At 39.9% G+C, this 14,873-nt stretch overlaps 1 long non-coding RNA gene across 1 annotated transcript; it reads left to right on the top strand.

Moving 5' to 3' along the window:
- The first annotated feature begins 7,984 nt into the window (after positions 1–7,984).
- Positions 7,985–14,542, top strand: LOC128497013 (uncharacterized). The gene is made up of 3 exons (XR_008354272.1): positions 7,985–8,092; positions 13,702–13,904; positions 14,441–14,542. It is a non-coding gene; the product is annotated as an uncharacterized LOC128497013 (long non-coding RNA).
- Positions 14,543–14,873: the final 331 nt, after the last annotated feature.

Here is a 14,873-nt window from a genome sequence, read left to right as displayed (position 1 = left end):
CTAGATTTTTTTTCTTTCTTTAGTATTTACAGTTTTTCAGTTTTTTCTTTCATTACATATTATATACATAAGTAAATACCTATACAGTATACTGTAAGTTTTTAATGAGACTTTTTCATTTGCCTTATCAGAGTGGATTAGACCTTGCATATGGGACATCAGTGAACTAGGGGGTACTTAAACCTACCTCTTGGGTATGGAGTGATTTGCTTTAGTTGTTTTATTCAACAGGTAGAACACATGGAATTCCAGGTAACGTCTTTATAGGTCAAGATTACCAGCAGGAGGTGCCAGTAGCCTCCATCAGTTGCTGTTTTGGATCCCACAGTTTAGTTGAGTTTTGAATACGAGAGCCAGTGTACAACCTTCGACAATCCTATAGTTAATAAGGTCTATGCACTAAACGGTGAGTACTTGCGTGTTGGCAGAACTTGAGAGTTTGCAGCAGTAAGGGAGGTGAAATATGCAGGCATATACACCAGAGCAAGACAACTTGATTACACTGTCCTTGAATAATAATCTTTGGCCAAATGAAAGGTGACACCAAAAGATCAAATAAGAACCCCGCCAAATAAAAACAGCTGCTAAAAAAACATTCTTTGCTTGTTCACATTGGATTCCAAAAGTCCACTGGTTATGCGGGAGTGTAGGTACGATACACAAGGGGCCCCAAGTGGATTAAAGATATATTGCATTTTCCATTGACTTTAATGGTCCACTGGACATCTTAGTGAATAGACCCAATTGTCATCATGTCACAATATACATTTTCAGCAAATAATACCTTTTTTGACAGATAAGTTCAGAAGGGACTTGTACCCGATTGGTACATCCAGTGGGTACATGCTAAGTATTGGTTTTTTTCTTCATACGATAAAACACCATGTCTAAGCCACCAGATTGTGCTCTGCTGACTGGACCATAAGACTGTTGTTGTCCAGACCAATATCGTGTATGCTCTATGACGACCAAGCGGGTGCTTCTTTCGGGCTTTTTTTAAATCATCATTCGCAATAATCATATTTACGTTCCATCATTAGCTATTTTCAACAAATCTATTTGTGAGTATCTTAGGCAAGAGTTAATATAAGACCAACTCATATTTCCATATGCAATTTCCTTAAACAGCTTGCAACACAAAAGCCCATCTTTTAGCAAAGTGTTATCCTGCGATGTCTCAGGGGAGCCAACATAGAAAATGGACAATATCATCTGAGTAATTCACAGCTTTTTTGTAAATAAGTTATTTGTGTACACATCTGATGGCTCCTTAGCCAATGTACTGAGATTGCAGTACAGTGACAAGACAAGTTGTTTCTGTCTTATTCCATATGCTTGAGTCCCAAGTTCTCCACACTTTAATTGGTTCCCAACAGAATAACGTTTATAAGCATATGGTATGTAAAATGCTGACTTTGCTTTTGTTACCCAATATTTTATATGACACTTCTTTAAAACATATGAAAGGATCTTGATTACTCAATGTTGAAAAACTGAATAAGTTTGTAGCACCCTGCAGTGGTGTCACGCCAACATGGAAACAGCGTAATGAGAATGTCTAAAAGCATTTGCTCTCTTTTAAATACTGAATTTTAGGGTTCGCTGAACCTATCAGAAAGGTGCTGTGGTATCACAACAAACAAAAAACATGTTTGTGTTGTTGATTAACACTAGTTTTATTTATTGTAAGAGATAATAGTGTGATTATGTTAGACTATCCCAGTGTACTCTTTATGTATGATATCTCTACATGGAATAAAATATTGCTAGAGGAAAGGGAATATGGTTTCTTAAGTTTATTAAGACCCACTCATTTTATTAGGTATCCCAAGGTTCAACTTTGGGGAAGTATTTAGACATTCCTCAAAGAAGGACCCGTTGGTATATGTATGACAGCATCCTTTTTTGGGAATACATTGTAAATCTGCATTAGTATTGTAGTCTTTATAGCTTCTGGTGAAAAGCCAAACTCTACTGTTGTCATCTTACTTGGTGCTTTTAATAGGACGAGATGTGCAATCAGTGTCATGCTTAGCTTCCAATGTAAGAGTCAATTGACGGCAGTAATTTGGCAGAAAGAGGTAACTTTCATAGTATAAACTACAATTAAATGCAACTTTGAAATATGCTGTTGACTTTCCTTGTCCTTAACTTAATAATACCGTTTTTGCGGCAGAAAATCCACAGTAAGATAGCAATACTATAACATACCCCCAATGCTCGCTCTCTAGCACCCATATCCCTTAGTCACACGTTTTCATGAAGTTTCATTTCTAATTATGTTCCTGCAAATAATGTATCTATATACTTAAATACTTAAATATATACTTAAATAAAAGAAATACATTCTTCACAACTAACAGCCAGCAGCACTACGCTGTAATCCTTTAAGTAAGCTAGTTGCAAGACAAACCCCAGATCATTTATTGGAACCTAACATCACCCTTGTTCATAGCAAGTCCTAAATCATAAGTGTCTTGTCATGTCTTGTCATGTAAAATATTACAAGATATGCTATAGTGCTGACCTTGACAGACACAATTATATTTCCTGCAATGATCTATGCATGTAACATGTAACTTTAGGTTCTGTGCCTGCTGAGACTTGGTTCATTGTCTTTATCTTCCATTTGTTGTCCCTGGAGATGACAAGAGACAAACATTCTTCACAATGGGCACAAGCATAGCCAGCTCAAAAATGAACTAATGTCTGAAAGAATTATGACCTGGACAAAATGCAAGGATGTATAAAAGGTTTAATAGCTGTGCTGAATTGCCTACCTAACAAATTAAAGCCCTTTTGAGCTGTTTTGCCAAGACAGTTTCAGAATGTTACATCAGCCTTGGCAATTCTACAGCTGAGTTAGCCACTGTTCCAAGTGATGAAAGCATTACTATAAATAAGAATTATAAGAGTTTATTCTCTTGTCCACTTTTTTGTCGAGTCTAGTACCAGGAAAATAAAAACTAAAGATTAAAGATTTTTAACTAAAAAAGTAAAATAAAGGAACTCGCCAGCCTTCGTACGCACTTTGATGCATATGATAGATGAGTTATCCCATTGAATTTTCATCTGTTCCCCCTAACAAATGAATAGTGGGAATAGTGGTATTCTGGAGAATCCCCCCCATTTGTCTCTGCGTAAAACCCTGGGTTTCCAGGTATGGGTGAGGAAGCTGCATCTGACCATGTCCTCTCCCTGACCATACTTTCTAGGGCTGGACCTTGCTTACTGCTTCTTTGTTGGTCAGTAAGAATTCCATTCACTGCAACAGGCCCTGTTGTCTATGCTGCAGTAGAGCCTGGATACACTGCACCCAATGAACCCACCTCAGCATACTCGTAATTGATTAGGGCAGATATATGTTTAAAGCAAAATCTCAGATTTTCAAATATAATATACATTTTTCTTTAAAGGGGTTCAGTGGAAAACTTTGGGGACAAATGATAAGCAGGGATGCAAGCAGAGGAGAGTTGGCACCTTCTGGCTCAGGGGTCAAGTATAGTTGCCCACAGCAACTAACACAACAGCACACAACGTACTCACATCATTACACCTCACGTATCACACATCATCATTATACATCAAACAATGATCTTGCCTAGATCCTTTTGTTGTAATTGCTTGCACACTGCCAAGCCACCATGCTATTATCATGGGGTCGGGTAATGTTGAGTTTCGTGACCCCACTGCGCTCCTGCCTCCAAGACAGACAGAAGACAGAAACACATATAGGTGGAGAAACACACATACGGCAAAAACACATGAAGAAAGTTTATGGGCATAACAAGGGGAAGCCCAAACAAGAATAGTAAGTCTTTAGTTGAAGTTGATACGTTTTATGTTTTTGAGACCTCAGAAGTCCAAAAAGCTTATGTCACATTTTAATTGCTTTTTTTTCCTTCAGCTAGTTCAATACAAAGACATCGTTTTCTCTTGAGCTAATATGGATATATCTATTTTTCTTCTGAAGAATAAAAATGGAGAAAGAGGGGAAGAAACAAATATACAGTCTGAAAGGGGGTATGAATGAATAAATATGAATATACCCAATCTGCTCAGTAATATAGCAAACCAAAACACAACTGACAGATCACAAGAGCTAGGAATTTACCAGGTTTCAAATAGGGTCGCTTAGTGAAATACTGTTTCCCCAGGGCTTCAGGTTAGCATCTACAGTTGCTGGATGGGGTATTAGCCTTTGCTAATTTAGTTACAGCCTAACATTTTCCAGCAAGGGCCGCCCCACTGAAAATTCTCCTTACCCCTTTAACTTCCCCATGCCAAGATCTTCAACGAATGAGGGAATGCTGCTCTCTTAGACAATCACATGCAGACATTTTTTCTAATGATACATCAGCCAAAAACCTGCGCTATATGTAAATCACACTCAATTATTTCATTATATGTACAAGGTTTTGCGTAAAGTGCGCCTACCATGCAAAAGTACACTGGAAACCAAATATCTACCAAACAAGAGAAGACCGAATGTTACTGAGATGCCCACTTCAAATATTCTTTTCTATATGTATCTGTAAAGAGCTTATGCAATCATTTTACTGTATTTTCCGAGATTTTCATATTGAATTTCACGCTTCCTCCGTCCGTTCTAAAATGCCTAATGTTCTGGAATCTGCTTGATCCTAAGTGTACTTGACACTGTTGAAGCTTTGTTGGTTTAGCCTTAAAGAGTGATTCTACTGAAACATTCTCCCCTCTAATCAGTCTGACAGTTTCTCCTTCTCTTGTGCCAGCAAATACAAGATATCTGTGACTCAATGATCGAGTTAATACGCAAGATAATTATTCTCACATCTATGGGAGGTACAGATCTTCACTAATAATCTAATTGTATAACAATAAATAAAAACAACAGAGAGGAAATAATAAACCGATGCTCGCATATCAAAGCCGTCTACAGAAATCGCAAAACAAATAATGTGTTATTTGCGGTGATCCCTTTTTTTCATTCAGGGGTTTGAAGAGTGAATTACATTGTAGGCATGTAGATTAGCTCTTTCCCACAATTTAGCATATCCTTGATCTTTTTAAATAAGCAGGTCAGTGTCATCAGAAATTTGTTTTATGAGATGAAAGAAATGGCCTGTAGTTAAGCATCGAGATTGAGAGATGAAACACTGTACTGTTAACCAATAGAACATCAAGAATATTCATAAACTATAGCAAACATCAAGAATAATCATAAACTATAGCTTTAAGGGAGTATTTACACAAATAGGGTTGGCTGCTTTTATTGTATTTTTTACCTTGCTTGAGATAACCTTGAGTGTGCATATACAGGGAACTGGATAATGATTGACCATATTGCAGCACTGTGTGGACAAGCTCTGGCTCCTGGCCTGTGCTTCTGAATGGTGTATAGCCCTCCATACTGCAAAGGCTGGATGAAACTGTTATAGGTCATTTGTGTCAAAATACACATTTCCTGCCAGTTAGCATCCACCACAAACATAAATGGGAAAAAAGTGAAAAATCAGCAACATAAAACATAGAACACATATTATTATATAGTTAGCCAGACACAGATTGTGGTACAGCATGACTCTTATTATTATATAGTGAGTCTGACACAGACAGGGATACAGCATAACTCCTATTATTATATAGAAAGTCAGACACAGATGGTGGTACTGTATAACTCCTATCATTATATAGTGTTCCAGACATGGACTGTGGTGCAGCATGACTCCTATCATTATCTAGTGAGTCTGACACAGAAGGTGTTACTGTATAACACCTATCATTATATAGTGATCCATACACATACAGTCATATAGCATGGTGGTACAGAATCACTCCTATCATTACATATGATTTGGGCACTTTCTCTCTTCTGATTGGTGAAACAGGGGAAAGGCTGTCCTTGTGGTGCCTGTAGGCTCTGCCCATATACAGAAGTGAAGACAAAAGTAATAATATAAAAGAAGTGAAGCTGCAGGAAATGAGACAGGGATGTGGTAGTGGTCAACGGAGAAGGTAGGGAGATTTCTTCTGGGACAGCGCACACCCCAGTAGATCTGTGCTCTAGTCCTGACAGGGTCTCTGGATAACTGCTCAGTGTGCCATGCACTAAGGACGGCTTCACCCAGAGACTCTGAGTCAAACATTGAGAGTCCCCAGGTATGCTTATTAGCATAACATAGGAGCAACCATTTTAAATTACCGTTCATAGGATTTGCATAATTATTTCTCACCGTTATCAATTCCCTTTTCTATAAAGATATAGTAATATTTCTCATTAGTGGCAGCTATAATTTGGGAGATAATTTTAGGATTCTTGATATGCTACTGCTGCCATTTTTTGATACAGCTCTCCATGCACCCATAGTTTATTTCCATAGGTTCAGTCAGTCCCTTGTTTTTTAAGACATAAAGGTAAAGTTCTCAGAACTTTAGAACACACCCATCACGTAGGACATTGTCAGTACTAGATTGATGACCAAATGTGACATCTTTAATTAAATCACAAACATCAGTAACAAGATCCCTGCGGAAATCATAAGGATGTTGTACCAAAACAAGTTTAGGGAACTTTATTTTTTTAATTGATTTAATGTGCTTGAGTAAGAACTCACAATGGGATCAGTCCACTAAAAGGTTTTCTTATTAGTCAAGTTAGTTAAGTCATATATCAGTCACATGCCATCCCTCACAAATCAGCTTGGATGTTTACTAATATACAAGTAGCTGTTGACTAGATGCAAGTGATTTTACAGGATTGAGGACACGTCTAGGAGACAAGGACACCCCCCTGGCAGCTGCAGCTCAATCACTCCATTGGACATGGAGTCTGACGAACTCTAGGCTAAAATACTAAAATACTGCTCTATTTTAACAGCGTGAGTTGAGGTTGTCCATGGGTGTGCTGGATCCTCATGGGTTACTTCTATTCCCCTTGGTATCTGAGGCAGAATGCAAAAAAAAGCATAAATAGCCTACATTGATAAACTCAGTAAAGATCATTGGGTCCAGTATACAAGAAAAATTGTCTACATAAAAGAGCAACCGATAGAGCACCAAAAGGTTACAAATGCTAGATAATATAAAAACATATAAATAAATAAGAGTGAATTCTTACACATTTTACCCTTTGTATGTGGGCTTTTTCACAATTTCTTATTTGAGTTAATTTCATTATTTACTTATATGGCTGTGTTCTAATTCTGATTGAGATACCAAGGGGAACAGAAGTAACTTGGTGAGGATCCACTACCACCATTGACAACCTCTACTTGGCTGTTAAAATAGAGCAGTATTAAAATAGTGAGTGTAAAATCTACAGAATTTTCTATAGTGCTCTTTTCATACTGTAATATACTACACTATATTTTATTTTTTGTGATTATGAGTTCAAGGAATATAATTTGATTTTGTTTATTTAAAGATGTGCCCATTTAACCTCCTCAAACCCACAGCACAGGAGATGAACATGGTCCATGCATGCCCCCTCAACGAGTAAATCAGCAATTCAACAACCCATCCCACCAGGCATGGAATGGCTTTCATGCCTCCATCACGAGTATACTTTATTACCCCCCACTTCACCATACATGAGTAGGGAAAGAAGTGGGAACCCATTATATTATCAGCTCACAAACAATGAGCTTTTTGAGTGGATCCAAGTGGAGTGTAACTTCGATGTGCAAATTGAACAGTTAGTCCAACTTGTGCAAGTTTGCTCTTGCAAACTCAATTGCACTTAAGTGAAGTAACCCACTAATAATAAAGTCACATATTTTTAAATGGTCATGATTTTTAGTTTTGTGTTTAATTATCTTATTAATAATCTTGCTTGTTTTAGAGGTGAATTTCCTCCCCTCAATATTCTTGCTCAGACTCCCTAAAACGTATAACTGCTCCTGCATGATGTTTTACATTTTAGACTAGTACTGGCTAAACGTGTTATTTCTAGTTTAGTTTTGTATTTATTCTGCATGTTTACTAATGACTTTTAATATATTTTCAGGATCGAGCTAAACAATTGGAAAAGGTTCACATTGTCATTGGAAATAAATGCTGTGATTTGGATTCTATTATTTCCACCTTAGCATATGCCTACTATCTAGATAAGGTAAGACTACTTTTGACATTTCTTTTCAGAATGCAAACAAAATAAGGAAACTGTATTCTAAGCGCTTCATTTTATAAATAACCAACTGTTAGTCTGGCCTTCGACATAAACTCTAACTCTAATGCAGTTGTTTGCACACTGGTGGCTGGTGGCTGCCGGCCTGTCAACTGCCTTCCTGCAGCTCCTGGAATATTCGGCCTCAGGCTCCTTATGGGGTCACACACACTAGCCATTATTATGTTTTTTATCTTTTATTTATATAGCGCCAACAATTTACGCTAGCTTGTTTTTTTCCTTTTTTAAGCTGGCTCTTCGCCATACTCCCTTGACAGATCATAAAGCTCCTCTTTATGCTGATACTGAGTCCTTGTTTCTGAATTCCACACCCCTTGCTTTCTGGTACCTTAAACACTCATTGTTTCTGAGCTCCTGTACCTTGTGCTCAAATGTTTAGAGTTTGTATGGCTTCTTTGTTCCCATCCTCTTTTGCTCTGGTACCATGAGGTTTTGTTACTGTCATGAACCAGGTGAACAGGTCTGATAGGAGCCCAAGTGCAGGGGATACCTGGACGGGGCACACGGCAGGTAGTCCTCTGGATGGGATGCACGGCAGGAACCCCACTGGATGGGGCGCACGGCAGGTAGCCCTCTAGACGGGGCGCACGGCAGGTAGCCCTCTGGATGGGGCGCACTGCAGGTAGCCCTATGGATGGGGCACACTGCAGGTAGCCCTCTGGATGGGGCACACGGCAGGAGCCCCACTGGACAGGGCACAAGGCTCAAAGCAGGAACAAGTCAGGATCAGGTACTCAGGGCCAGAGCAAAACAGTCCACCAACATCAATGCAAAGGCCCTGACTGAAGGGCTCGGCAGGTTTAAATAGGCAGGCTTGATCCAGATAACAGGGTCCAGCTGCATGCACTAATGAGGTCTGAGTGGTTCAGAGTGACAAGGGCGGCCACTAGTGGTTGAGAAACAACATGAGCTTAAAGCAGCAGTGAACGCTCCAGGCTGAGTAGGGTTACCTTGTTCTCCATGTTCTTCTGCACCTGTCCTGGTTCTGTACTGACTTACTCTTGGTTAATGACCTTGGCCTATCTCACTGTATTTTGAGTCCTACCTGCATTGTTTTCTATATTTCGCATCCTTGGTTATCCTGACATTAGGCTACCACTACCGATGGGATGAACAGGTAAATTTGTTTTGGCTCAACCTGTAGGCTTAATTGGAAGCATGCTGGGGGTTTAATCTACACTATGTTGTGTTGCCCTGTATTCAAGTGATATATTAAATGTATCATGGTAAAGAGGTGTCTAATTGTGGTATGTTTTTTTTGTGTGGAGCTGTTCTGCTTGTTTTGAATTAGGAGTGTGCATTTCCCTGAAACATCATTATCTGGCATACAAGCATATTTGAGTATCAGTTTATTGCTGTTGAAAATGTATTTGATCACAGGCCAGTTACAGATTCTTAATAATTGACACAGTGAGAACAGAACATTTATCCCTTAGCAGCAATTTACAAACCAATCTCAGTTCCAATTTTGATCTACTGTGTCTAAGTGCAATCTGAAGAAGGGTGAGCTGGAAATGAATTACGTGACAAACACATGGTATTTTCACCCCCGGCTACAGTACTTGTGACTTTAATGATATTTTACAAAAAATTTTTAATTTATTAGTGAATATGTGGTGAAAAATCAAATCATGTTAATGTCAGCTCTTTTGTATCAAATGTTTCATTATGGCTAGGGAGCAGGAATTTAAGGCATGCTCTTCTAATTTTTCCCATACTGTAGCATAGAAAAGCTTCACACAATTACACTGCAGTTGCATTTTGAAACAGGAGTCAAAAATACTATCATAGTTACTGTAAAACATTGATCCTCTGGTATACCAGGAAATGCTCTGTAGGGAATGCATTAGGAAACTTGTAAAAGTGGACATCATTGACATCTAAGGTCAGCAGTTCAGATAGCAGGTTCAACGGATAGAAGAGGGCATCTGGAAAAAAAATCCAGTGTTAACCTGCATAATCCCAGTGTAAAAGGGAACTCCATTTTAATTTTACGTTGTGAAGTCAGCAGGGCACCTTGTAAAGTGTGCTTAGTAGGGTTAGCTGAAACAATGGGGTTTTCCATGTATGCCTTACCTTACTGATTCACTCGATCTGCACTTGCAGCCTTTTTGGCAGCGCATGGCTTTTGTATGGGACATTTTGCAATGTCTGTATTTACACGTTATATGTTGCGTGCTATGTTAGTTAATTTCCACTGTGTTTTGAGCTCCAGGAGGTTTCAAGGTCTTGAGGGCAGAGGTTGCAGAGTGACACAGGATCATGGGTAGGCGACTACTAATGTTAAAAATAAAGTTAAATAAAAGATAACACATAAAGTACATAAGTAAACTTTATGTAATATTATGGTGAGCAAAAAAGTACTAGAAGCCCTCCATGTACAAAAACACTGCTCCTAATGCAAGACTTCCAGTTTTCCAATTCACTTCAATTGGGTACTCTAGTTATGATTATGATTATCTTTTATTTATATAGTGCCAGCAATTTACGCAGCACTTAATACAATACATACCGTATTTGCTCGATTATAAGACGAGGTTTTTTTCAGAGCAAATGCTCTGAAAAATACCCCTCTTCTTGTAATCGGGGTCGTCTTCTAATCAGACCTCAAATGAGGTCTGACTATTAGACTAAGATCCAGATCCCCCGCATCGTTGGAGGGGACCTGGATCCTCCTGTATGGTAACCTCAGCTGCTGCCGGCGTCTATCATCGAGCGCCGGTGAAAGTGCCGGCAGCAGCCGAGGTTGCATAAGCGCGTACCTTCCTGCTCCCGGGATAGCCCGCCCACTGTGGGGAAGCAGAGCCGGTTGGGGAGATTCCTCCAGAAGCAGGACCGGAACCCGGCGGTACTGCGCTGTCCCAAAGCAGACCTCTTCAATTTTCTGGAGGAGGTGGGGCCTAGCGGGGTCACACAGCGTTATGCTGTAATCCCGTGGGAGCTGCAGCAAGTGCCTGCTGAGGCATCGCGGTGAGTGAAGTGCCTGAGTGGGTAGGTAAGTGTCTGGGTGGGTAGGTAAGTGTCTGGGTGGGTAGGTAAGTGTAAGTGTCTGGGTGGGTAGGTAAGTGTAAGTGTCTCAGTAAGTGTCTCAGTGGGTAGGTAAGTGTCTGGGTGGGTAGGTAAGTGTCTGGGTGGGTAGGGAAGTGTAAGTGTCTCGGTGGGTAGGTAAGTGGGTGGGTAGGGAAGTGTAAGTGTCTGGGTGGGTAGGTAAGTGTCTGGGTGGGTAGGTGAGTGTCTGGGTTGGTATATTAGTGTCTGAGTATGTAAGTGTCCCCCTATATGCCACTCTGTCCCATGATATGCCTTTTAACCCCCTATATGCCAGAGTGGCATATAGGGGGTTAAAAGGCATATCATGGGACAGAGTGGCATATAGGAGGGTATAAGGCATGCCTGGGGGCAGATGTGCATAACTGGAGGGCAGGTTGGTAAATAAAAGGAAATTAAAAACAAACAAATAGTTTACATGAATTATTATTTATTTACTAGTAAAACTTTTTTCCTATGGGGTCGTCTTATAATCAGGCTTTTTCTTTTTTTCCTAAATTAATATTCAGATTTTGGGGGGTCGTCTTATAATCAGGGTCGTCTTATAATCAGGCAAATATGGTATATTCAAGGGGTATAACAAGACGAGAATTGACGGACTAAGACAAACCGATACATTAGGTGGATAGAGCCCTGTTCACAAGCTTACAATCTTGAGGGAATGGGGTGACAAACATAAGGCACAGAGAAAGGTGAGAGGTAGTGTGGTGGTTGTATCAATGACAAGGAAGTTCTAGCAGCTAAGATGGTATGCTTCACTGAAGAAGTGAGTTTTGAGATGTTTCTTGGACGTTGGGAGGGAGGGTGAATGCTGAAGGTTCGGTGGAAGTAGGTTACAGAGATATGGGGCAGCTCGAGTGAAATCTTGTAGACAGGAAAAGGAAGAGGTGATAAGTGAGGAGGAGAGCCTTAGCCCATGGGAAGAACGTGAGGATTGAGTAGGAGAGTTTTTGCTTAGGAGATCAGAAATGTATGGAGGAGCAGTGTTATGTTTAAATTGGGTTCTAAAGGTAGTAGGGAGTCAGCGGAGGATTTCACAGTGGAGAAGCAGAAGAGAAGTCGCTTGCAAGGAAGATAAGCCTAGCAGCAGCATTTTAGGACAGACTGTAGAGGAGAGAGTCGAGACACTGGAATGCCAATCAGAAGAGTGTTGCAGTAGTCAAGATGGGAAATGATAAGTGAATGAATCAGAGTTTTTGTGGATTCTTGGGTGAGGAATGGCTGGATGCGAGAGATGTTTTTTAGGTGCAGGCGGCAGGATCTGGCGAGGGACTGAATGTGAGGAATGAAGGAGAGGTTAGAGTCAAGGATAACCCCAAGGCATTGGGCCTGGTTAGTAGGAGAGACAGTCATGTTAATGGTGATAGAGAATTCGGGTAGTGGAGTGGAGATGGAAGGAGGGCAGATAATGAGTTCAGTTTTAGAAAGATTACGTTTCAGGTTGTGACATTCATGAACAAATATCAGACAAGCAATTGGTAATACGCAACATGAGAGATGGAGAGAGATCAGGAGAAGACAGGTAGTGCCCCTAAATTTGCATCTTACATGCAATTCACTTTAGGCAGCATAGGTGGTATGTTGTCTGTGCATGCACAGAAGCACATATCAATTTGCATGTATGAGAAATGATCTTCTATTGAAGCCAGTGGGTGTTCAGCTCACATACATGCAAGTTGAGTGGCAAGTCATGATCAAGAACTCCATACTGTTGTCTAAATGTTCACTTGTTTTCAAACTTTGGATCTACTTTGGACAGATGAACATATGCTGGCAGATTGGGTTGGTGTTTGTGATACATTTTAAACAACTGCTAAGTTATTCAACAAAGCCTATGTTGTACTGACTATGTTTTTTGTAAGGCTGTACCTTCACAACATATTGATCATGCCATAAGCATTTTGAATTACTGTTAATATATTTTATGTCATGTCTTTGTGATCCTTCCCAATCAATGTGTGTTAAATGTGCCTTCTTAGGGGGAAGCCAGGGATACTTTTAAAACAAAGCTGTTTACAATCAGTGATTGCTCGACAACAGTCACGCTCCTGCAGTCGACACTTGCTTTCACCCCAGATCAACAGAGGGAACTACATAAACTACATCATATTTACTAATCAATTGTGAATAAGAGCATTTCTCACAGCAGGCAGCAGGAACTGAAAATTCCTTACACCTCAATGGATAATCATGTTTTCCAACTGCGTCTTAAAATTCATTTTGACTTCTTCAGAGAAACATAATTTAGTGTCGTTTTAATTACTTAAAGAACCCTGAATAGGAAGTAGAACTTGGCTTGCTTCCTTTAAGGCATGATTAATGGTGAGTTAAAACACCATCTTCACCTGCAAACTCCTACAGTATGTTTGTATCCTTTTTCTTTGTGAATAACCCCTCCTCTGGATGTTTTTGGATTTAAATTTTCCATGAAATGCGCCTGTTGTATACACGAGCACTGAAATCTGAATGCATTCCTGTCTTTTCAGACGTCTTCACCGAGCATACTCTGTCTACCTGTTCTAAATTCCTCAAGAGTGGAATTTAGCTACTACAGTGAGACCAGGTTTATTCTGGAGGAGCTGGATATTCCTGAATCATTTCTAATCTTCAAAGATGAGATCAATCTTCAGCACCTGAATGATGAAGGCAAATTGTTAGTAACGCTTGTTAACATCAGCACCTTGGCAAGGTATTAAACACTGATGAGTTTTCACATACTTATTTTCTCCGTTAAAACTTTGTGCAAGGCAATCTAACGGCAAATTTACAGGTATTGTACCTGGTCAGTACTGTAAGTACTCACATTTTCACATACACACTCTCACTAACACACACTCTTACTCATTCACACACCACTCACATATGCTCCCAGATACCCCACACACTTCACAGTCGTACCTTGTCTGCAGCCTTTCCTTCATGGCTGATCACACACAGTAAAAAAAGAAAAAGGGAGCGCACAACAAGTTTGACGAGTCCTATCTAATGGCTATATTGCTAAACAAGGTGCCGATTCAGTCACACAGTGCAAGCAGCCGTGATATTACCGTAAAAATGTAAAAAATGTAAAAAATCCAGGGCAATTGCCTCCCTGCTCCCCAGGCCAGCTGGTCCCTTCACAGACCTTGATTGTGTCAAGTGGTCCTGAGATCAGATTTTTTTTTGTGGTTTTTGTGGTTTTGTTTTGAATCCTCACTGACAAAAATGTATTCTTTAAATTCATAGTGTGGATGCAAGTTTGGAAGCATCAGCTGTCAACGTCATTAATCCAGATAATAGATTGGATGGAGTCCAGGCATTCCACGAGTCATCTTCCTCTTTGGTCGCAAAAAAGATGCTTGAAGAGGCACCAGAGCTTATTACTCGGCAGCTAGCTCATCTACTCAGAGGTGAGAGATTACTCATGACATTATTAAATGCTAAAAAGTTTAATGGAGTGTTTCTAAGTCTGTCCATGCTTAAAAAGCGTGATCCATTCTTTGGTTAACAATGCCTTGAAAGGCCACAGGGAGCTTCATAAAAGAAGCAGGGTGTAAAGAGTTTGTTCCGAGTATCATTGTATTGACTAATAAAAATGCACAAGTAAAAATAGGCGCAAGCTTTCCTTACTATATTACCAGACAGGAATATTAAGTGGTGCTATCTACACCCCAGCTGG

Source organism: Spea bombifrons, chromosome 1 (assembly GCF_027358695.1).
Source record: "Spea bombifrons isolate aSpeBom1 chromosome 1, aSpeBom1.2.pri, whole genome shotgun sequence".
NCBI classification, from domain to species: Eukaryota; Metazoa; Chordata; class Amphibia; order Anura; family Pelobatidae; genus Spea; species Spea bombifrons.
The sequence above is the reverse complement of the archived record's forward strand: the minus strand, read 5'-3'. Positions and strand labels throughout refer to the sequence as shown.